This window comes from Muntiacus reevesi, chromosome 5 (assembly GCF_963930625.1).
Source record: "Muntiacus reevesi chromosome 5, mMunRee1.1, whole genome shotgun sequence".
In the NCBI taxonomy this organism is placed as follows: domain Eukaryota; kingdom Metazoa; phylum Chordata; class Mammalia; order Artiodactyla; family Cervidae; genus Muntiacus; species Muntiacus reevesi.
Genome location: NC_089253.1, coordinates 101,297,680 through 101,321,893, shown reverse-complemented (window position 1 = coordinate 101,321,893; position 24,214 = coordinate 101,297,680). Strand labels below are relative to the sequence as shown.

Here is a 24,214-nt window from a genome sequence, read left to right as displayed (position 1 = left end):
GTCATCTGCTTCAACCAATCAGATTGTGTAGTATTGTAGTATTTATTGAAGAAAACTCTATGTATGTGCAGACTCAGACAGTTCAAACCCATGTTGTTCAAAGGTCAACTATATTTCGTATGAAATGAAATAGAGATAGAAAGGCAGAGAGCCTGAGGTCACCCCTGACACTCAATTCAGTTCAGTTAAGTCGCTCAGTCATGTCCGACTCTTTGCAACCCCATGAACCACAGCACGCCAGGCCTCCCTGTCTATCACCAACTCCCGGAGTCCACCCAAACTCATGGCCATTGAGTTGGTGATGCCATCCATCCATCTCATCCTCTGTCATCCCCTTCTCCTGCCACCCTCAATCTTTCCCAGCATCGGGGTCTTTTCAAATGAGTGAGCTCTTTGCATCAGGTGGCCAAAGTATTGGAGTTTCAGCATCAGTCCATCCAATGAACACCCAGGACTGATCTCCTTTAAGATGGACTGGTTGGATCTCCTTGCAGTCCGAGGGACTCTCAGGAGTCTTCTCCAACACCACAATTCAAAAGCATCAATTTTCTGTGCTCAGCTTTCCTTATATGCCAACTCTCACATCCATACATGACTACTGGAAAAACCATACCCTTGACTAGACGGACCTTTGTGGACAAAGTAATGTCTCTGCTTTTGAATATGCTGTCTAGGTTGGTCATAACTTTCCTTTCAAAAAGTAAGTGTCTTTTAATTTCACAGCTGCAATCATCATCCGCAGTGATTTTGGAGCCCAGAAAACTAAAGTCAGCCACTGTTTCCACTGTTTGCCCATCTATTTGCCATGAAGTGATGGGACAGGATGCCATGATCTTAGTTTTCTGAATGTTGAGCTTTAAGCCAACTTTTTCACTCTCCTCTTCACTTTCATCAAGAGGCTCTTTAGTTCCTCTTTGCTTTTTCCATAAGGGTGGTGTCATCTGCATATCTGAGGTTATTGATATTTCTCCCTGCAGTCTTGATTCCAGCTTGTGCTTCCTCCAGCCCAGCGTTTCTCATGATGTACTCTGCATAGAAGTTAAATAAGCAGGGTAACAATATTCAGCCTTGATGTACTCCTTTTCCTATTTGGAACCAGTCTGTTGTTCCATGTCCAGTTCTAACTGTTGTTTCCTGACCTGCATACAGGTTTATCAAGAGGCAGGTCAGGTGGTCTGGTATTCCCATCTCTTTCAGAATTTTCCACAGTTTATCGTGATCCACAAAGTCAAAGGCTTTGGCATAATCGATAAAGCAGAAATAGATGTTTTTCTAGAACTCTTGCTTTTTTGATGATCCAGCAGATGTTGGCAATTTGATCTCTGGTTCCTCTGCCTTATCGGTCCAGCTTGAACATCTGAAGTTCTTGGTTCACGTATTGCTGCAGCCTGGCTTGGAGAATTTTGAGCATTACTTTACTAGCGTGTGAGATGAGTGCAATTGTGTGGGAGTTTGAGCATTCTTTGGCATTGCCTTTCTTTGGGACTAGAATGAAAACTGACCTTTTCCAGTCCTGTGGCCACTGTTGAGTTTGCCATATTTGCTGGCATATTGAGTGCAGCACTTTCACATCTTCTTTTAGGATTTGAAATAGCTCAACTGGAATTCCATCACCTCCACTAGCTTTGTTCATAATGATGCTTCCTAAGGCCCACTTGACTTCCCATTCCAGGATGTCTGGCTCTAGGTGAGTGATCACACCATCGTGATTATCTGGGTCATGAAGATCTTTTTTGTACAGTTCTTCTGTGTATTCGTGCCACCTCTTCTTAATATCTTCTGCTTCTGTTAGGTCCATACCAATTCTGTTCTTTATTGTGCCCATCTTTGCATGAAATATTCCCTTGCTATATCTAATTTTCTTGAAGAGATCTCTAGTCTTTCCCATTCTTTTGTTTTCCTCTATTTCTTTGCATTGGTCACTGAGAAATGCTCCATTTATATCTCCTTGCTATTCTTTGGAACTCTGCATTCAAATGGGTATTACCTTTCCTTTTCTCCTTTGCTTTTCGCTTCTCTTCTTTTCACAGATACTTGTAAGGCCTCCTCAGACAGCCATTTTGCCTTTTTGCATTTCTTTTTCTTGGGGATGGTCTTGATCCCTGTATCCTGTACAATGTCAGGAACCTCCGTCCATAGTTCATCAGGCACTCTATCAGATTTAGTCCCTTAAATCTATTTCTCACTTCCACTGTACAACCATAAGGAATTTGATTTAGGTCATACCTGAATGGTCTAGTGGTTGACAGTTAAACTAACAGTTAATTCTGAATTAGCATGTAACTCAATACTAATGTGCATTGTGGTAGCTTATTCAAATGAGATGTCCATTTTTAATAGAGGTTTTCTTTATCCCAAGAGAATGTCAGATATTCTGCCATGCTAACAAGGAAACTAATAGTTTACCATATGTAATTTTGTGACCTCTTCCAAACACACCCTGCACCTCTCATTCTACTCAAAATTAAGACAGCTTTTAATACAACCATAACAACCCTGCCTTGAAGGGCCTTAAAGATACTCTTAGAAGTTCGCTGAGTACTACTACTATCTTAATAGTGAAGGTATTACTAGTACCTTCACTACTAAAGCAGGGTGAAGGAGGAAAATTAAAAAATGGCTTAAAGCTCATTATTAAAACAACTAAGATCATGGCATCCGGTCCCATTACTTCATGACAAACAGAAAGGGAAAAGGTGGAAGCAGTGACAGATTTCCTCTTCTGAAGACTCTAAAATGGCAGATGGCGACTGCAGGCATGAAATTAGAAGATGATTGCTTCATGGCAGGAAAGCTATGACAAACCTAGACAGGGTGTTAAAAGACATCACTTTGCCGAAAAAGGCCTGTAGAGTCAAGGCCATGGTCTTTCCAGTAGTCATGTACATATGTGAGAGCTGGACTATAAAGAAGGCAGAATGCCAAAGAATTGATACTTTCAAACTGTGGTGACTCTTGAGAGTCCCTTGGAGTGCAAGGAGATCAAACCAGTCAATCTTAAGGGAAATCAATGCTGAAGATACACTGGAAGGACTGATGCTGAAGCTGAAGCTCCAATACTTTGGCCACCTGATGCAAACAGGCAATTTATTGGAAAAGACCCTGATGCTGGAAAAGACTGAAGGCAGAAGAAGAGGGTGACAGAGGATGAGATGGTTGGATGGCATCACTGGTTCAATGGACATGAACTTGGGCAAACTCCAAGAGACGGTGCAGGACAGGGAAGCCTGGCATGCTACAGTCCACAAGGCTGCAAAGAGTCAGACACAACTTGGTGACTGAACAACAACTAATACCTTACAGGACTGAAGACGGCTTTGAACCTCAATATAGAGACAACATGCTTATCAAATTTACACACAAACACAATGAAAGTCAATATTTTAAAGTACAAAGAATGAAAAGTCAATACTTAAAAAATTTCCACCGGCAAGCAATAAGATTTAAAGAGGGAAAGTATAATCTTTTCAATAAAAAGTGTTGGAAAAATTAGATATCAACATGCAAAAGAATGATGTGGACCCCAACCTCATACCATACACAAAACTCAATTCAAAATGGATTATAGACCTAAATATAAGAACTAAAACTATAAAACTCTTAGCATAAAACATAGAAGTAAATCGTCATGTCCTTGGATTAAGGATGGTTTCTGATACGACAGTAAAAGCACAAGTGGCTGAAGAAAAAAGAGTTCAACAGTTAAAAGAAAAACAGTTAAATACATTGAAATTTAAAATGCACTGAAAATGATACCATGAAAAAGTAAAATCCACAGGATGAGAATATATTTACAATAGTTGATTATCCAGATTAAATGAGGAACTCTTACAAGTTAATAATAAAAAAACAAATAATTAAACTTCTGTTACCAGCTAAAGAGCGTGAACATTATCACTTTTTTCCCTATAAGAAGAAAAGGTTGGACAAACCGAAAAGCAATAGTTTTCTTGGATCCATCAGAAAACTGAGGTCACAGGACAAACTGCCATCTCAAATCTGGGGCAAGCAAGAGAAAGACAGCAAGTAAGAGCTGCTGGGGCCATAAACTGGAAGGAACACTTAAATGCTAATTTTGACAAGCTAAGTATGGGATTTGAGTGTGGGAGTGGACAGTGGGTTGCAAAAGGGTGGCTTCAAGTTTTTTCATATTTAGTTGGTACTTAATAATAAGTAATAATAAAGAAATTTCTAATGTTCAAAAAAGAAGAAAATGCTGAAATAACTACATTGATTTTAGACAAAGCCAACTTCAGAACTAGAAGGATTATCAGAAATAAAAAGGGGCATTATAAAATAATAAGAGGGTCAATTCTCTGAGAAAATATAACAATCTGAATTGAGTATGCATCAACTTGAGGTAAAAACTGGCAGAACTTGAAAGGAGAAACAGAAAAATCCACTATTATAGTTGGAAATTTCAACACCTCTATCTGAAACTGGCAGATCAAGCAGACAGAAAATTAATCAAGACATACACGACCTAAACAGCACTATTAGTCAGCCTGATCTAATTGATGTTTATAAAATACTAATCTAACAAGAGAAGAATGTACATTTCTTACATTACAGAGAACATTCACCAAGGGAGACCATATTCTGGACCATAAAACACTCCTTGGTAAATTTTTAAAAATTAAAACTACACAAATATTATCAAACTCATAACAGAATTAAACTAGAAACCAAGAACAGATAGCCCAGAAATTCCCAAATATTTGGAAATTAAATAACATAGGCCTAAGTAACCATGAGTCAAAGATGAAACAAGGAAAGATTTTAAATACTTTTAACTAAAGAAAAATGAAAATATAACACATTAAAAGTTGTGGGATATAGTGAAAGCAGTACTTAGAAATTTGTTGCACTGAATGCATACATCTATGAAAGAAAAAACATCTAAAATCTAAAATAACATCTAAAAACTTACGCTTCCTTAGAAACCTTAGTAAACTAAAAAAAAAAAAAAAAAAGAGGGGGAGCATATAAAAAATAATAAACAGAAATCAATGAAATTGAAATAGAAAAGCAATACAGAAACATTTTAAAACAAAAAATGGTTCTTTAAAAAGATAAATAATATAGATAAAATTGATAAAAGGTCTAGCCAGGCTAAACAAGAAAAAGAGAATACACAAACTAGCAATATCAAAAATGAAAGAAGGTCATCACTACCAATCCTCTGGATATCAACAGGATAATAAACAAATATTACAAACAATTCTATGCCCACAAATTTGGCAACTTAGATGAAATGGACCAGCTCCTTGAAAGACATAAAAGTACCAAACTTCACACCAGGAAAAATAGAAAACCTGAACAGCTCTATATCTTTAAATAAATTTAACCAAAAATAATTAATAAGCTTCCAAAAGAGAAAGCACTGGACACAGATGGCTTCACTGGCCATTCCAAAGATTTAAGGAAGAAACAGTATCAATTCTCCATAATCTCTTCCAGAAAATAGGAGAGGAAATACCTTCTTACTTACTCTATGAGGCCAGAATTGACCTAATATTAAAAACTAACACCAGAGTACAAGACAAGAAAACTATAGGTAAAATATTATAAAATCATACTCAACAATGTTTAAAAAGAATTATACCTTAGGTATGCAAGACTGCCTCAAAAATTAATCAGTGTATTCAAACATCAATAAGCAAAAGTAAAATCACTATCATGTCAATTGATGCAACATCCATTCATTATAAAAACTCTCAGTGAACCAGTGATTGATGGAACTGCCTCAACTTGATAAAGAGTATCTACAAAAAAAAAAAAAGAGAAAACCACCCCTACAGCTAACACCATACTTAACTGTGAGAGACAAAAGAGACTGGACACTTTCCTTTAAGACTGGGAATCAGAAAACAGTGTGGAGATTTCTTAAAAAACTGGAAATAGAACTTCCATATGACCCAGCAATACCACTTCTGGGCATACACACTGAGGAAACCAGATCTGAAAGAGACACGTGCACCCCAATGTTCATCGCAGCACTGTTTATAATAGCCAGGACATGGAAGCAACCTAGATGCCCATCAGCAGACAAATGGATAAGGAAGCTGTGGTACATATACACCATGGAATATTACTCAGCTATTAAAAAGAATTCATTTGAATCAGCTCTAATGAGATGGATGAAACTGGAGCCCATTATACAGAGTGAAGTAAGCCAGAAGGATAAAGAACATTACAGCATACTAACACATATATATGGAATTTAGAAAGATGGTAACGATAACCCTATATGCAAAACAGAAAAAGAGACACAGAAGTACAGAACAGACTTTTGAACTCTGTGGGAGAAGGTGAGGGTGGGATGTTTCCAAAGAACAGCATGTATATTATCTATGGTGAAACAGATCACCAGCCCAGGTGGGATGCATGAGACAAGTGCTCGGGCCTGGTGCACTGGGAGGACCCAGAGGAGTCGGGTGGAGAGGGAGGTGGGAGGGGGGATCGGGATGGGGAATACGTGTAACTCTATGGCTGATTCATGTCAATGTATGACAAAACCCACTGAAATGTTGTAAAGTAATTAGCCTCCAACTAATAAAATAATAAATTAAAAAAATAAATAAAAAATAAAAAAGACTGGGAACCATGTAATGATATCCCCTCTCTCTCACCTCTGATTAACATTAAGAAATAAAACTGTCTTTATTCACAAATTACATAACATCATAAGAAATAAAAGCTATGAAGATTAAAAAGGAAGAAATAAAACTGTCTTTATTCACAGATTACAGAATTATCTATGCAGAAAATCCCAAAAATCTATCCAAATTGAATGAGTACAGAAAAGTCACAGGATACAAGAGCAATATACAAAAGTCAATCTCTTCCCTACATACTAACAGTAAAGAATTTGAATTTTTCATTTTTTAAAAAGCAATACCATTTACAATAACACCAAACAAATGAATAATTATGTAAAAAACCTATAAAAATACCTGTAGGATCTGTTCATAAGTAGAAACCTACAAAACACTAATGAAAGAAATTAAAGACAATCTAAAAGATGAAAAGATACTCAATGTTCACAGATCAGAAAACTCAGTATTGCTAAGATGTTGATTCTTTCCTATTTAAATACTTGGATTCAAAAAATAACTTGTTAAGACTGAATAAACATATTTATCACTCACCTATCGACACAAGGACAGGGGACCAGGACAGGGGACCATATCTATTTTTATTTTATTCACCAACACATCCCCAGCACAGTACCTATACATACTATGGACTCAAAACATCTGTTTAACAAACAAGTCAATTATTTTGGATATAGCAGGCTGGACTCATGCATCAGATAGGAAGTTGTAATGAATGGATTCTTACGTCACTGTAAATCTTAAGATTCTCATTCTACATAAAGTGCAGAAGAATTCCATTCCAACAAGTCAATTCAAAATATAACCTACTAAGTCTACTATTATGCAGCAGAATAAACACTAAGCAAAATGTTACTTTTTCATTATATATGGTTATTTGCTATCACATCAAATCAAAAGAAATAGCAGCTGAAAATTTTTCAGTCTTTTAAATAACATTGACCTTCACTGTTCTATGAACTCAAGACTAATCCATCCATTTCAACTCAGCATGTAAAACAGAGCAATGCACAAAAGAAAAGCTGCTTTTAAAATGCATTTTGTTAAAAGTCTGGCCTATTATAACCCCAAAATTATAATGCAAAACCTGACAAAGGATTTCTATATCTCTTCAGGCACAGAAGAAGGAAAAAAAAAAAAACACCAACACTGAAACTATAGTCTAGGCGTAAACATTTTTATTTTATTTTTAGGGCATTTTAATGGTATATGAGAATAAGAAAACTAAGCAGTGCTACAGAAAGTTTAATGTTTCTTCTATCCATCTTCTTCTCCTCTGCTCTAAACCCAAATATGTTCTATAAACTGACTGACTTAAATCACTTAAACACACATTTCCCCCAAACCTATGGCAATTCTGAGCTTCCCAGGTGGCATTAGTGGTAAAGAATCTGCCTGCCAATACAGGAGACATAAGAGACACAAGTTCGATCCCTGGGTTGGGAAGATCCCCTGGAGGAGGAACCCATGCCAGTATTCTTGCCTGGAGAATCCCACAGACGGAGGACTCTGGTGGGCTACAGTCAATGTGGTCGCAAAGACTTGGACACAACTGAGCATCAGAGCACAGAGTAATTCTAGAAATTCTATCAAGTGAAATAGCTTTTCTTACTTTAATACCATATGCTGCTGCTGCTGCTGCTGCTGCTAAGTCACATCAGTCGTGCCCACAGACCATATAATTTTGTTAAATGAGCAATATATCTATATTAACACCTCACTTGGAGACCTAAAACTACAATTTTCACATGTACAAGAAACAGTACAACATTCAGCAAAGCCTAACTGGAAGCTATCTTCTTCCCAAAATAACCAAACACATTCAGAAGTATAAAATCGTGGTGTGGTACACATGGTCCAATTTCTTTCTGTGCCAAATGTGGTTGTTAGCCTACTTCTTCTTGCTTTAAGATTGAGGGCTTGTACCTATTCATTTTCAAGTGACGCTTGAACTAAAATAGGAAACTGAAAATATGAGTGTGAGTCAAAACTGGTAAGCTGGGAGATAACAAGACATGAAAATTAGAATGACTATAGTAGATCCATTATAACAGTGGAAACAGGAAATATTCCTAACTTACAGAAAGAAAACAGACATGAATAATTTAAAACATCTTTTATCAACCATAATTCCTCTGTGCTTTGAAGAATTAAGTTAGTCCTAGAAAAAACCACCATGACCTCTGTTTACTAACCAGTCCATCTGCTATTCTAGTTATCCAGGCAAGGGCCACACCAATAGTGTATGTATGTGTGTCCCTGCCTCTGATTCAAGGCACAGAAGGACCTTATTAACTCACATTACTGTAGTGGATACCTATTTCTATTTATCCAGCAATACTCTCCAAATCTTTTTTTCTGAAAACAAGCTTTCCCTCTACTCAAATCACATGGATTTTATAGAAACTTCAACCCTGTGGCCAAACAGATATAAAGGTGAACACTGAATCCAAACTAGGCCAATTAACCCATATCCCTTCCTATAAATGGAGAAGGAAATGGCACCCACTCCAGTAATCTTGCCTGGAAAATCCTATGGACAGAGGAACCTAGTGGGTTACAGTGCATGAGGTCGCAGAGAATCAGACACAACTGAGAGACTTAATACTTCCTATAAATTCTTTTTGAATAAGCACGCTTAAATTGTGTTTCTGTCGCATGATGTCTAATAAAGTACTAACATAATTATATGCTAGCAATAAGATGTACAAGATATACTTTAATAGGCTGAAGATGGCCATATGGTTTCATATAGTAATATTTGTGGAAAAAGAAATATAGGTGAAGAAGAGAATCTGAAAAGCTGACAATAATTCCCAGATAAATGGTACAGTCAAAGAAATGAAAGAAAGGAAAAAAGTAGGTAAAACACTTATTTGAAATAATTGTAGGAAAGAAAGATAATACAAGTACTTATAGTCAAAGCATGATTTAAAAGGCAATAGAAGAATGCTCTGTAACCAAAATAGGAAGCCATCAAAATAGGACAAAGAGGAATTTTAAATGGTTGGCACATTATGATTACTGCAATATATTTATATTCCTATGTCATAAAAACAGACTGCAATAGAGGAAAAAAATTTTAACCTAAGAATTTATATTAGGGAGGTGAGATGTGTGGAGTGATTGAAATAGATCAGATTACTGTTATCGACTTTTTGCTTCCTCCCTATTACAGAATTGTGCATTTATGCCGCCGTGTTGATTTTTCAACATCCTCAATTGGAGTAAGTGAAGCAAAATACTTCCCTGCCCAAGTAAGTTTGGGCTTAGCCATGTAATTTGCTGTGGTCAATGAATATCAATAAACAAAACCTGAACAGAGACTTTCAAAGGTACTTGAGTTTTTTGACTTGGTTTCCTGAATTTCTGTCATTTATCATAAGAATATGTACCAGGAAACTAGTGAACCCAAAATACAACATGAAAAGACCTGAATCCAATCTACAGCTTGAAGAGTCTCCCTCACAGACTTATAGAACATGCATTAAAAGTTAAATGTTTGTCATAAGCCAAACACTCCAGCATTGTTACACAGCATTACCAGAGTAATAGCTAATTCAGAAACTTACTATATTTAAATTCCTTCAGCATTATTATACTACCTTCAAATAAAAATCAGCTAAAGCTATCATTTGCAACTAACAAGTTAATTTCCAAGATGAGATTAGTATATTTCTTAAACTATTGCCTAAAAAAATCTAATGGTCTCTATAATTTTCATTTATATTCCACTGAATTACAATGCACATCAATAATCTATCCTTCTAATACTAACATTCAACCTTAAGTATACTCAGTTGCGTAAAACTTTGACCCATGCATTATACTAGTTTAGAAAAGCCTACTCAGCAGTATCTCCTAGGCAATAATACAAATGAAAAATATCCTGAAAGCAAATACAATAAAAAATTCTAATGAAGACTGACTTTAACTCTAGATTTTCCTCTTGGTTTTTCCACCACAACTATATATGCAATCTATTCAAGAATAAAGTTGATGAAGTTATATGCACTATACAGTCACTTTTTGCCTGGAAAAACAAGGATTGTCAGCTAAGCAATTCGGTCAGTAATCCAGAAACTTGGCTTAAGACCAATAGCCAGCTTTATGCCCAGAAGGTACAGGCATATGGTCAAGAGGAAAAAATTCGTCACATGACAGACTACACTAGGGAGTCCACCTAACTATAGTCCCCTTCCTCTGCTGGTCTAATAAAACCATCTAATACTTCATATGTTGTATGCTGCTGCACAAAAGTACAAAACAGTCAACAACCTTGAGTTCCTTCTGACCCACTGTGTTCATGGGAAAGGCATCTGTCTCACATCTGTGAACATGATGGTTTATCTGAAAAATAAGAGGTTTGACTAACTGACCTCGCTCTAAAAAATGTACACATCAATTATTTTCTGAGTATATCTGTAGATGAAGAAGAAACAGAATATAGATGAAAAGGTTGAGGCACAGAGAAATTAAGTAACTTCTCTAAAAAGTTACAGAGTCAGAAGTAGAATTTAGAAATCCTCTGTTAAGAAATCTATTTACTAGCAAACTATCTTTCCAAGAGCTGGAAACTATTTCACTACTGGAACCCAAAGTTGGGTCCAGCTGCTCGTCACACAAAAGCCAATGAAGAGGTGAGGCTGGAGGAAAGAAAAGTCTGCTTTATCTTGGATGGCAGCAAATGAGAAGGGGGCAGGGGACTCTGTCCAAAGACTGACTCCCAGCTTCACTGACAATCAGTAGGTTAGAGCTTTTATAGGCTGAGGGAGGGGGCTACATCCAAAAACAGCACAGTCAGTTCTGACACGCGTCTTGAAATTGGTCTTCAGTGGTCTGACCAGCATCATCTTGATTGTTTTCAGTACGGATAATCTTCAGTTCCAGTGTTGGTTTGTTTCCATTTCTTGAAGCCAGTTTTCAAAACTGCGCAGTTTATGTCATGGCTACAGTCTGGTCATCACGTAGTCAACTTCTTCCAACTGGTGGGGGTTTCAGTATCCACAAGACAGCTCATAGGATATGGCTCAGGCTATTATCTATAGCCCTAAGGAGACTAAAGAGAAGGAGCTAAAAGAGAAGAGAACTAAAGGAACTAGAGAAGGAACTAAAGGTCCTTAACTTTGCTTAGTGATTATTATTATTTGGTCTCCTTTGTTTGCTTTCCTTTGTTTCTGCATGTTCTCACTTCTTTGCTTAAACTTACTCTGGCTAAACTCATTCTCTGGCTAAGGACAAAAGGCAAGCAGAGAACAAGGCGGGACAAGGCACACAGGGTCCTGCTCTGTTTGACTATTGCAAACATTTTCATCTAATTATCTCTTCTGCCTTCACATAATATACCCTAGAAAGTATGCCAAATCCCCCAGTTTGGCATAACTAAGTAGAATTTGGTAACAATAAGCAGAATTGAGAGAGGAAAGTAGTGAATTAAAATTTACTGTGTATTTCCTATATAACTGGCACTAAGTTAACACAAGATGTGGTCATTACCAATTTATTACTTCTAGCATGGAGAGATTCAAAGCAGCAACCAAAGCTTCATGAACTGGACAACCAGACATGGTTTCTGAAGCTAAGGAGAAGAATAAGGGTTTCCCTGTTGCTCTCTTCAACTATTTGATCCGTACAAGCTCAGCAGTCAAGGAAGACTCAGTAATTGTCCAAGAAGACACTGCCCAAGCATCAACACAAATGAGGAAATTAAGTCAAAAGATTTTTTTTTGTCCCTATTAGAGCCTATAAGCAAAGACCTGACTTCTGTCTTGGAAGCACAGGTCCTCCAGGGTATACTAGAACATGGAGTATTTCTAAGATGACTGACTTAACACCTTCCTGCTCATGAGAAGAAATTTAAATATACAGTACACAAAAGCTTCTTGGCATATAGTGTGAACATATGTTTGTATGTGTGTATGTATTTGTGCCTGCCTAGATCTACAGAATTACTGATCCACACAGAAGAGCTAAAATTCATGAAAATCCCTCAGATTAACTAGGTTTCAAGAAAAGCCATTTTTCCTTGACTTTAGACTTTCTAACAAAGGAATAATATATAATACTACTTCCTAATTTTTTCAGTAAAATGACTCAGCAGGATGCTTATAGGGAAAGTTAAGAAATGTGAAAAAAAAGTTTTGAAATACTAAAAAAAGGACATCCAAATTCTATTGCACAAAAACAAAAATAAAATACCAAGAATAATCTGAAGAAGTTAATATTTTCTAAATATTAAATTTCATAAGAAAACAGTTTCTATGAAATTATATAATGTCATGTATCTACAAAAGCAAAGGGGAAGAGGGTCTTACTGAGTTGAAACTATTAACTAAAAAGTTTTCACTGTTCAATGGAAAAAGAAGTCAAAATAAAAATTGTTCTACTACTTTACAAGTTTTCACTCTCACAAGGCAAACAAAACCCAATGATACTTTATATCATTAGAAGAGTAAATTATTCAATGGCTTCATAACCATTTCTACTGAATATCCTACATGAAAGATGTTTTTCAAATGTTTTCTGATATTTTAAACAGGAAAAATGCGACAAAATACAAACCACCAGAAACCCAATATTTGATGGCTTCTCACCGCCCTAAATCCACATGTCCATCTTGGTATTTGTCATGCCTTTGAATCCTGGGTTACAAGCCACAACAGACTTGCTGCCATACTGTGAGTAAAGAATGGAGTGTTACAGCCTCATGGTCTTCAATGCCATTCACATAGAATCCAGTTAATTTTTTAAGAACTTTTCGCTGTTGTTGCTAATGCTGAACATGTATTTTGAAAGGCATACCAAATATCTAAGAGACATTCCAAACTCAACACATTCAAAAATCATACTTCCGAACTTCCCCCCACCAACCTTACCAAGTCATCCCACACTACCCTCCTATAGACTTTTTCATCTTGACTGATGGCAACTCCATCCTTCTAGTTACTCCAGCCAATATTAGAGTCATGTTACTCCTTTCTTTTTCTCTCCTTCACTAATCAACCTCTTTCTCCCTCACTCACTCCCTCTGACTTTACAGCTATACTGTCAGCAAATTCCCTTGGTTCTCTCTTTAAGTCACATCCAGAAATCATCCATTTCTCATTACTTCCCCTGCCACTATCCAGTTGTACCATCATCTATTACCTAGATTATTCTAAAAGCCTCCTAACTAATTTCCCTGTTTCTTTACTTGCTCCTCTATGGTCTATTTTCTTTTTTTTTTTTTTTTTTAATTTTATTTTATTAGTTGGAGGCTAATACTTCACAACATTTCAGTGGGTTTTGTCATACATTGACATGAATCAGCCATATGGTCTATTTTCAAAAGCAACCAGAATGATACCTTTAATGTAGTTCTCACCTGTCCTCTGAACCCTCCAATCACTCCTCCATTTCACTCATACACAAGCCAAATAGGTTTCAATGCCATTACATGCCTGTACTACAAACTCACGCCTCCTCATTACTTTCCTCACCTCATCTTACTTTACCTTTGTGACTTACTCCCTACAATTCTCTGCCTGGTTGCCTCAACTCCACCTAAATGAGCTCCTTACTTTCTCCTGACTGAGCCACTGAGCTGACTTTCTCTCAAACTCCTGACGCACAGACTCTGATTGTTTCCAAACAGAACACTCTTCCCCCAGATGTCTGCCTGACTAACACTTTCAGTCCCCTGTTCACGAGCCGCGCTGTGCTTTGTCGCTCAGTCACGTCTGACTCTGCGACCCCACGGACTGCAGCCCATCAGGCTCCTCTGTCCATGGGGATTCTCCAGGCAAGAAGACTGGAGTGGGCTGCCATGCCCTCCTCCATGGGATCTTACCAACCCAGGAGTTGAACCAGGGTCTCCTGCATTGCAGGTGGATTCTTTTTTTTTTTTCATAGAAACTCCCTTTAGTAAATGTCTGGTGGTTTGTACCATCCAGAAAATACACTCTTAACAATTCTCTGTGGAAAATTCACCTGTTTATTTTTTTACTTTTTAATTTTTAAATTTTTTTTATTTTTAATTGCAGTAGATTTACAATATTACACTAGTTTCAGGTGTAGAGCACAGTGATTCAGTATTTTACAGATTATACTCCACCAAATGTTATTATACAATAATGACTATAACTCTTTATCTGATACAATATAAACTTGTTGCTGTTTTATCAATAGCTTTTAATCTCTAAAAATATAGAATGCTTCACAAATTTGCGTGAGGCCATGCTAATGGCCTTTCTAATGGACCCTTGCGCAGGGGACATGCTAATCTTCTCTGTATCGTTCCAATTTTAGTATATGTGCTGCTGAAGCAAGCACTGCAGGTGGATTCTTTACCAGCTGAGCTACCACGGAAGCCCTATTCATAACTTTAATAATAGTCCCCCACCTATTTCCCCATCACTAACTTCCAATACCCCTTTATCCTACTCTACTTACTCTTTTCCCAGAATACTTATTTTCTTACATACAATCAATTTCACTTTAGTATTATATTTACTGCTACACTAGAATGTATTAATAGCATCTTCAAAGGTAAGGATCTTTCTTTTATTCACTGAAGTAACCCAAGCACCCAGAAGAATGTCTGGCTTGTAGCAGACAGGTAAATATTTGCTGAATAAATGAATGTCCAAGATGAATAAACACAAAGTTCCTAAAACCCAAAGAGGCCTGTAATGCCTTCCAGCCTGATCAGGGCTTCATCCCTAAAGGGACATTTTAAGAGCACTGCTGATCTCTTTCACTGGGTAACTAACCAGCACACATTCTTGACATTATATAGTACTTCCAAAGGTTTAGGATTTAATGAAATAACCAGAAGACAGAGTAAATTAAAATGTTAGAGACCTCCTCACCTAATTTCCCATTTATGCGACAAAAATGACAACACTTACTAGAGAGTCAGTCATATTAAGAAGCTACTGTTGATATTTTTGAGAGCGTGAATATGGTGGAATCATCCTGAGGGAGTCTTTAGCAATATATAGTGAAATATTTACTAATTTACGATAACTGAGATTTATTTCATATAACCTGGGGTAAGCACAGAGGAAACTAGAGTGTGATCATTTTAACATTGCTAAATTGGTATAAGGTCATAGGAACACTTACATCATTTGCCCTGATTTTGCATATGTTTGGAAATTGTCAGAAAAAAGGCAAAGTAAGAATAACATGGAAAGTAAGTTTTAAAAAAACAAAAACACAAAAACAACAGCCTATATCTCCTTTTGCATCTAACACATTAGTGGCACCTAAATAATAAATAAAATAAATGATGAAAGACTAAAGTATATGTCAAAACTAAACAATAGTTTCTATAAACTACCATAATGACAAGCAGACTAAAACAAAAATTAATGGCTAAAGTTAGGCCCGCCTTCAAAAGAAAAATGAGATTCAAAGTGATGGTCACAGTGACTTCAGATGTGTATGGATGATTTGGACAGAATAGGAACACAATGAAAAGTCTTCATATTTTTCCAAGATAAAAGGCAGTGCACTATATTCCAAAAAGGTCATTTATATAAATGCAAACTATAATTATCAAGGACAAGAGAACATGGTTGAAATTTTATGTACCAAATAACACTACAGCATAATTACTAGAAATCCAAGTATCGGTTCAGTGATTCAGACTCCACAATTCCACTGCCCTAAGCGCAGGTTCAATCCCTGGTCAGGGAACTAAGGTTCTGCATGCCACAAGGCATGGTCAAAAAAAAAAAGAAAAGGACATGTAAGGACCAACTTGACTAGAAAACAAATATAGCAGGAAACAAAAATACTATCTCAATCCCAGAAAGAGCAAGTAAACAAAAAATTTTAATCTTAGAACTATTAACGTAATATAAACTAGATATAATAAAATTTGCATTCTTCAAAACCTACCTTATAACACTGGCAGCAGTTTCAACAATCTCCTCAGTTGATTAAATCTACTCTAGTAAAACATTTGCCTAATATCAAGATGAGAGCTACCCATCGTGCTCATGTACAGATAAATGTTTATCAGCTTTTAATTCCCATTCAAGTAACTGGAAATAAAGATCTAATGGATTAAGTACAAAAAGGTATAAAATTTTCCCATCAGGAATAGAAACAGTTATTCATGACAGCTTACTCTGCTAATTTTCCAAAGAGTAAGATGTGCTATATGTGTTTCACGTTCTAGGAATACCAGACTGCTAGCTACAACCTACATAAGAACACATCAAGTACCTAAGACTGTCTAACACATGTAAACACCAAATATGTACTAAATTAACAAAATTAAAAATCACTAAGCACTTGGACCAACAAACACATCAGAGCTACCATCACAGATTGTTTAAAATATAAAAATGAGAATACTACATATCAAAATCTTGCTGGTTTTGTTCCACAACACCTTTACAGTAATACTGCATAAACGGCCACAATCTGCAAGTGTCAACTGAAAAATTATTAAAACTAGTAAAAGATTTCCAAAAAAATAACAGCTCTTAGGACACTAAGTATACAAAACAGTGCTCGCTGTTGTTATTTTGATATTTCTCTATTTTCACACATTTCACAATTTTGACACTATTAGCCTACCTTTCTTATGCTAAATGCAGTAATTTATATCCACAAGGCAAAGATTATTTCCTGTTCTTCTCTGGTGACAAGATCTGCCCCAGAGGAAGAAGGTCGGATCCCCTCTGCAGCAGTGCTCATCGAGTAAACCACCCCCCAACACACACTACTACGGACAGGTGTGTGGTCCCCTCCAAAGACGCCCTGGCCAGTCAGGTGTTAAGAAAGTGAGTGGGCCTCCATCCCAACCCAGGGACCCTGAGTCTCTGGAAAGAGTTTCAACTAGCTACAGGATTTTCCTAAGCCTGTTATCTAGGTATTTCACACTTTCTTAGCTAAGTATAAAGAGAATATATTCACCACCAACCCCCCCCACACACACATAAATCAATCGTGTTCCTATTAGACATTTATTCTCTGCGAAGATAGCAGATAATCAGTATTGCTTGCATTATTAAGCAAGACTGTCAGGCATAAAAAATATTAATTCAATAGCTCTCGTATAGGCCAGCTGTATCTCATTTGTTGTTCAGTCGCTCAGTTGTGTCGGACTCTTCGTGACCCCATGCACTGCAGCACACCAGGCTTCCCTGTCTTTCACCATCTGCTGGAGTTTGCTAAAACTCATGTCCATTGAACCGGTGATGCCATCCAACCATCTCATCTGTCGTCCCCTTCTCTTCCTGCCTTCAATCACTCTATGCCAAAAAGGAGGTGGGGAGGAACCCATTCATAAGCATCAATAAAATAAATGCCCAAGATAAACTTCTTACATATACAGGCCTACAAAAAATACTAGTAAACTCTACTGAACACTCAAAAAACAAAAAGCCAACAAATAGAAACAATGTTCCAGGAGAGGAGAATTCAGAAAACAGACCATTAGGTAACTAAGGATAGAGTGTAAAGACACCAATTCTCTCCAAGTTGATTTACCAGTTCGATCAAATTACATCAAAATTTTAAAAAGAAGTTCTTATGAAACTTAACAAAATAAGCTACATCAAAATTTTAGAAAGAAGCTCTTGTGAAACTTAACAAAATAAGCTTTGGGATGATGGGTAAGCGCCTGTGCTCTAAAGCCAGAGACTGCCTGGGTTTGAATTCTGGTTCCTCAGCTTAACGTGATCTGAAACAAAGTACTAAACCTTTCTGCATCTCCGTTTATGTATCTCTCAAGTCATGATGTAACACCAGCATCACTGGGTTGTCATGAGGACTGAACGTGCCAATCAGCTCAGTTCAACTGCTCAGTCGTGTCCGACTCTTTGCGACCTCATGGACTGCAGGATGACAGGCTTCCCCATCCATCACCAACTCCCGGAGCGTGCTCTAACTCATGTCCACTGAGTCAGTGATACCATCCAACTATCTCATCCTCTGTTGTCCCCGTCTCCTCCTGCCTTCAATCTTTCCCAGCATCAAGGTCATGTGACATTAAAAATTGGATTAAAGATTTACTGAACATGGCCCCAATCAGAACAAGACCCAGTTTCCCCCACAGTCAGTCTCTCCCACCAGGAAGCTTCCATAAGCCTCTTATTCTTACTCATCAGAGGGCAGACCAAATGAAAACCACAATCACAGAAAACTAATCAAACTGATCACATGGACCACAGCCTTGTCTAACTCAATAAAACTATGAGCCATGCCCTGTAGGGCCACCCAAGACAGACGGGTCATGGTTGAGGGTTCTGACAAAATGTGGTCCACTGGAGAAGGGAATGGCAAACCACTTCAGTGTTTTTGCCTTGAGAACCCCATGAACAGCATGAAAAGGCAAAAAGACATATAATAGGCTAGACAAATAAAAGTAGATAAAGCTAAATTCTATACCTATTGATCTCTTTCTACTTGTACGAAAAGTTTAAATGCATATGTTCATTTGTCTAGGGAAAGTAAATGTGCTAGAAAATTATAAAGCTCTGTACAAATCTCGCTGAAATTGTTCAGATGGAAAGAGAGGTATAGCTTCTCTAGGAAGAAAACTGATCATCTCTAGCTGGTCTATGAAAACTAATGCTTTTATTAAAACTACTCACGCAGGAGGAAGGAGTGAATAATTAAGTAATGAAACAAATGTTCCATGGTCAAAAAAAAAAATCATTCAGCCTTGTGGCAAAGTCATCAAAATGACATTGTTTTCATCTTCTCTGAAATAGAATAAAAATGAAAGTAATACAGAAAGAAATATTTGAGGACTTCTTGAAATTGGTAAAAAAAATTTCCCTCAAGAAGATTCAGCTGTTAGAATATAATGATGTACAAGCTGGGTCTCAAAGAGGCAAAGGAACCAGAGATCAAACTGCCAACATTCAGAGGATCACAGAGAAGACAAAGGAGTTTCGGAAAAACATTTACTTCTGCTTCACTGACTACACTAAAATCTTTGACTGTGTGCATCACAACAAACTGTGGAAAATTCTTAAAGAAACAGGAATACCAGACCAATTTACCTGTCTCCTGAGAAATCTGTATGCAGATCAAGAAGTAACAGAACCAGACATGGAACAAGTAACTGTTTCAAAATTGTAAAAGGAGTATGACAAGGCTATATATTGTCAACCTGCTTATTTAATTTATATGTAGAGTACATCATGTAAAATGCCAGGCTGGATGAATCACAGGCTGGATTCAAGACTGCCAGGAAAAATATTAACAACTTCAGACATACAGATGATACCACTCTAACGGCAGAAACTGAAAAGGAATTAAAGAACCTCTTAATGAGGGTGAAAAAGCTGGCTTAAAACTCAACATCTAAAAAAAAAAAAAAAAGATCATGGCATCCAGTCCCATCACTTCATGGCAAACAGGAGAGGGAAAAGTGGAAGCAGGGACAGATTTTCTTTTCTTCAAAATCACTGCGGACAGTGACTGCAGCCATGAAATTAAAAGACACTTGCTCCCTGGATAGAAATTATGACAAACCTAGACAGCATATTAAAAACCAAAGACACCACTTTACTGACAAAGGTCCATCTAGTCAAAGCTATGGTTTTTCCAGTAGTCATGCATGGATGTGAGAGTTGGAACAAAAAGAAGACCGAGCACTGAAGAATTGATGCTTTTGAATTTCTGGTGCTGGAGAAGACTTGAGAGCCTCCTGGACAGCAAGGAGATCAAAGCAGTCAATCCTAAAGGAAATCAACCCTGAATATTCATTGGAAGGATTGTTGCTGAAGCTGAAGCTCCAATATTTGGCCACCTGATGCAAAGAGCCAACTCATTAGAAAAGACTCTGATGTGGGGAAAGACTGAAGGCAATAAGAGAAGGAGACAGCAGAGGGTAAAATGGTTAAATAGCATCATCGCCTCCATGGACATGAATTTGAGCAAGCTATGGGAGATAATGGAGGACAGAAGAGCTTGGCGTACTACACTCCATGGGGCCTCAAGGGGTCGGACATGACTTAGCAACTGAACAACAGTAACTCATGTGAAAAAACCAGATGATCAACCACTCTAAACTGAAACAAAACACAAAGAACTTAACAGAGATAAACTGAAAGACAAAACAAGTTTTTCTTAAGGTGGAAAAGAAAATCATAAGTAAATTCATCAAACTATGGGAAAAGATGTCTTTCTTTAAAATGTATACTCTACATGGAAACAGATAATGGTGCACAATCTTGTGAATATACTAAAAACCACCTAACTGTACACTTTAAAATGGTAAATTACATCTCCAAAAACCTCCCAAAATAAGGAAAACATACACAGATGACTGTTATTCATCAGAAATTTTGTGTTTTGCAAGAATCTACTATTCAGCTGTAGATTTCTATATGCTCCAAGATTTATCTTCTCAAAAAAGGGGGGAAAGGGCATAAGTATATATTTAGTCTCCCTAAGAAGCCACAAGATTTCAATATCTGAACGGACATGTAAAATCCTTCGTTAACATTCTCCATAAACAGTCTCAATGCGTGAGAACCTTGTGAGAGTCTGCTACAGTTTTAGCTTAGAGTAGCTGATCACTGTTTGTTTTTTTTTCCCCACATTAGTCACTGACACTCAGTAAATTAATAGCTGGATCCTCTCTTGTGGGAAAAATGTTCATACCTTTGCAGACCTAAGCTGGGAGCTGGGCTGCCTGCTCCCACTGACAGCTACAGTTCTGTTCATACAACAAAAAATGTGACAATAAAGAAAAGATACCTGCTACTTCTGATTAGGAGTTCTGTGTTCTAGGTTGTCCACTCCAAACAGGTAACTGTCACTTCTCTAAAGTCTCCAAAGCCCAGAAACAACCCCACATAAGCAGGATTTCTCTCTTGCAGGACACACAGGGCAAAAGGCATCTAGGGGAAGTCAGAATGGCATTTCTTTATCCTGAGCCCAAAGTGGTGTTGCTTTTACCTCTGTTCTACAAAAACAAGTAACAAGTAACAGAAATTCCCACAAGTAAAATCTAATATACACAATTTGTATTTCATTCCAAAATATTATAAATAAATAAATACTAAACTGTTATTATAAAATTGTATTGTTATAGAAAAAGCGTAATTGACTTCATTATAGACTAAGTACTCAATTCAGAAAGCCATCAGTGTCAGGGAAAAATCTATCCAGCTGGCTCACATTGCCAACCCAAGAAAATACTACTGACCTGAATTATAGGCATCATGCCTATGATAATTACCATTCACTGAGTATCTGTGTATTTATAATACTTCCAAAAACTCTACAAGGTACCTATTAGTCTCGCTTTATAGATATGAAAACAGGAAAAGAATAGTTATTAAGTAATTTGCCCAAGGACACAGAGTTAGTATACAGTTGAGGCAAAACTCGAAACCAACTTAACCAGACCCCAAAGATTCTTTTTCCACGATGAAATGAGGCCTCTCAAAAAATATATATACAGTAATAACATCTAACATTTACTGAGTGCTTATTTTGTCCTATGCACTTTACACTCCATTTCATGCAACGCCAAAAACATGAGATAGAACTAACATTAATCTATTTTTATAAATTAAGAAACAACAGGATGCTAAATGACACCCTAGGTCACAAAACTAGTACGACAGTTCGAACAGAGAGACCACATCCTTAACCACTACACACACACACACACATTTGCTGCCAATCATTAAGCTCATTACTCATGAGGCACTGTGTTACATACTTTTCTTTTTCCTTTCTCACAAGAACCTCCAAGAACAACTAAACAAACTCTAGATTTCTAAAAGTTCAGCAACTATTATTCCTCAACTAAAACAGTCATTTACTTCACCATTTCAATGAATTTTAAGATGGCATGTTTAAAAGAAAAAGTAACTTAAATCTAGAAGACAAATTTAGAAAGTCCTCAATACATTAATGATATCTTTACTATGTTGCCACAATTTTATCAATTGTGCAATCTCCCCTCATCCTCAACTATGAACACATTCTAAACCTTCATGATTAACTCTACTTTTCCTTTAGTTAACGTAATAGTTAGAAACAGATAGTTATTTGTAGCATTTCTGTCATTCTATCGCTTGGTCTTGTCCAACTCTTTGTGACCCCATGAACTACAGCACACTAGGCTTCCCTGTCCTTCACTATCTCCCAGAGTTTGCTCAAACTCATGTTTATTGAGTCGGTGATGTCATTCACCATCTCATCCTCTGCCATCCCTTTCTCCTCCTTCCTTCAATCTTTCCCAGCATCAGGGTTTTTTCCAATGAGTCAATTGTTCACATCAGATCGCCAAAGTACTGGAGTTTCAGCATCAGTCCTTCCAACAAATACTCAGGGCTCATTTCCTTTAGGATTGACTGCTTTGATCTCCTTGCAGTCCAAGGATTCTCAAGAGTCTTCTCCAACACCTCAGTTCAAAAGCATCAATTCTTTGGCACTCAGCTCTCTTTATGGCCCAACTCTCACATCGTACATGACTACTGGAAAAACCATAGCTTTGATTATATGGACCTTTCTTGGCAAAGTGATATCTTAGCTTTTTTAAAAAAATGGCTAGGTTTGTCACAGCTCTTCTTCCAAAGAGCGAGCATCTTTTAATTTCATGGCTGCAGTCACCATCCACAGTGATTTTGGAGCCCAAAAAAACAGTCTGTCACTGTTTCCACATCTATTAGCCATGAAGTGATGGGATCAGATGCCATGATCTTAGTTTTTTTAAATGCCGAGTTTTAAACCAGCTTTTTCACCCTCCTCTTTCACTTTCATCAAGAGGCTCTTTAGTTCTTCTTCACTTTCTGCTTTAAGAATGGTGTCATTTGCACATCTGAGGTTATTGATATTTCTCCCAGTAATCTTGATTCCAGTTTGTGCTTCATCCAGCCTGGCATTTCGCATGATGTACTTTGCATATAAGTTAAGTAACAGGGTGACAATCTACAGCCTTGACATACTCCTTTCCCAATTTGGAACCAGTCTGTTGTTTCATGTCCAGTTCTAACTGTTGCCTCTTGGCCTGCATACAGGTTCCTCAGGAGAGGTAAGGGGTCTGATATTCCCATCTTTTCAAGAATTTTCCATAGATTGTTGTGATCCACCCAGTCAAAGGCTTCAGCATAGTCAATGAAGCAGAAGTAGATATTTTTCTGGAATTTTCTTGCTTTTTCTATGATCCAACAGATGTTGGCAACTGGATCTCTGGTTCCCCTGCCTTTTCTAAATCCAGTTTGAACATCTGGAAGTTCTCAGTTCACGTACTGTTGAAGCCTAGTTTGAAGGATTTTGAGTATGACCTTGCTAGCACATGAAATGAGTGCAACTGTGTGGTAGTCTGAACATTCTTTTGCACTACCCTTCTTTGGAATTGGAATGAAAACTGACATTTTCCTGTTCTGCGGTCACTGCTGGGTTTTCCAAATTTGCTGGCATACTGAGTGCAGAATTGTAACAACATCATCTTTTAGTATTTTAAAATAGTTCAGCTGGATTGATTATTAGCACTTACTATTTGAGTATTTTTCAGTTGCTTTGCCAGGAGTTAATTAATTAGTTAATTGGGATTAAAAAGGAATTAAGTAACTCATCCAGGAACAACACAACCAGTAAGCAATGAAAATGAGATGGAAACTCAACTC

At 37.1% G+C, this 24,214-nt stretch overlaps 1 protein-coding gene and 1 pseudogene across 3 annotated transcripts in view; both read right to left on the bottom strand.

Moving 5' to 3' along the window:
- The window catches only part of RABGAP1L (RAB GTPase activating protein 1 like), a 657,985-nt gene that overhangs the window by 593,163 nt on the left and 40,608 nt on the right, over window positions 1-24,214 (bottom strand). The window lies entirely within an intron of this gene.
- On the bottom strand, window positions 14,856-14,927 carry LOC136170081 (U6 spliceosomal RNA; annotated as a pseudogene).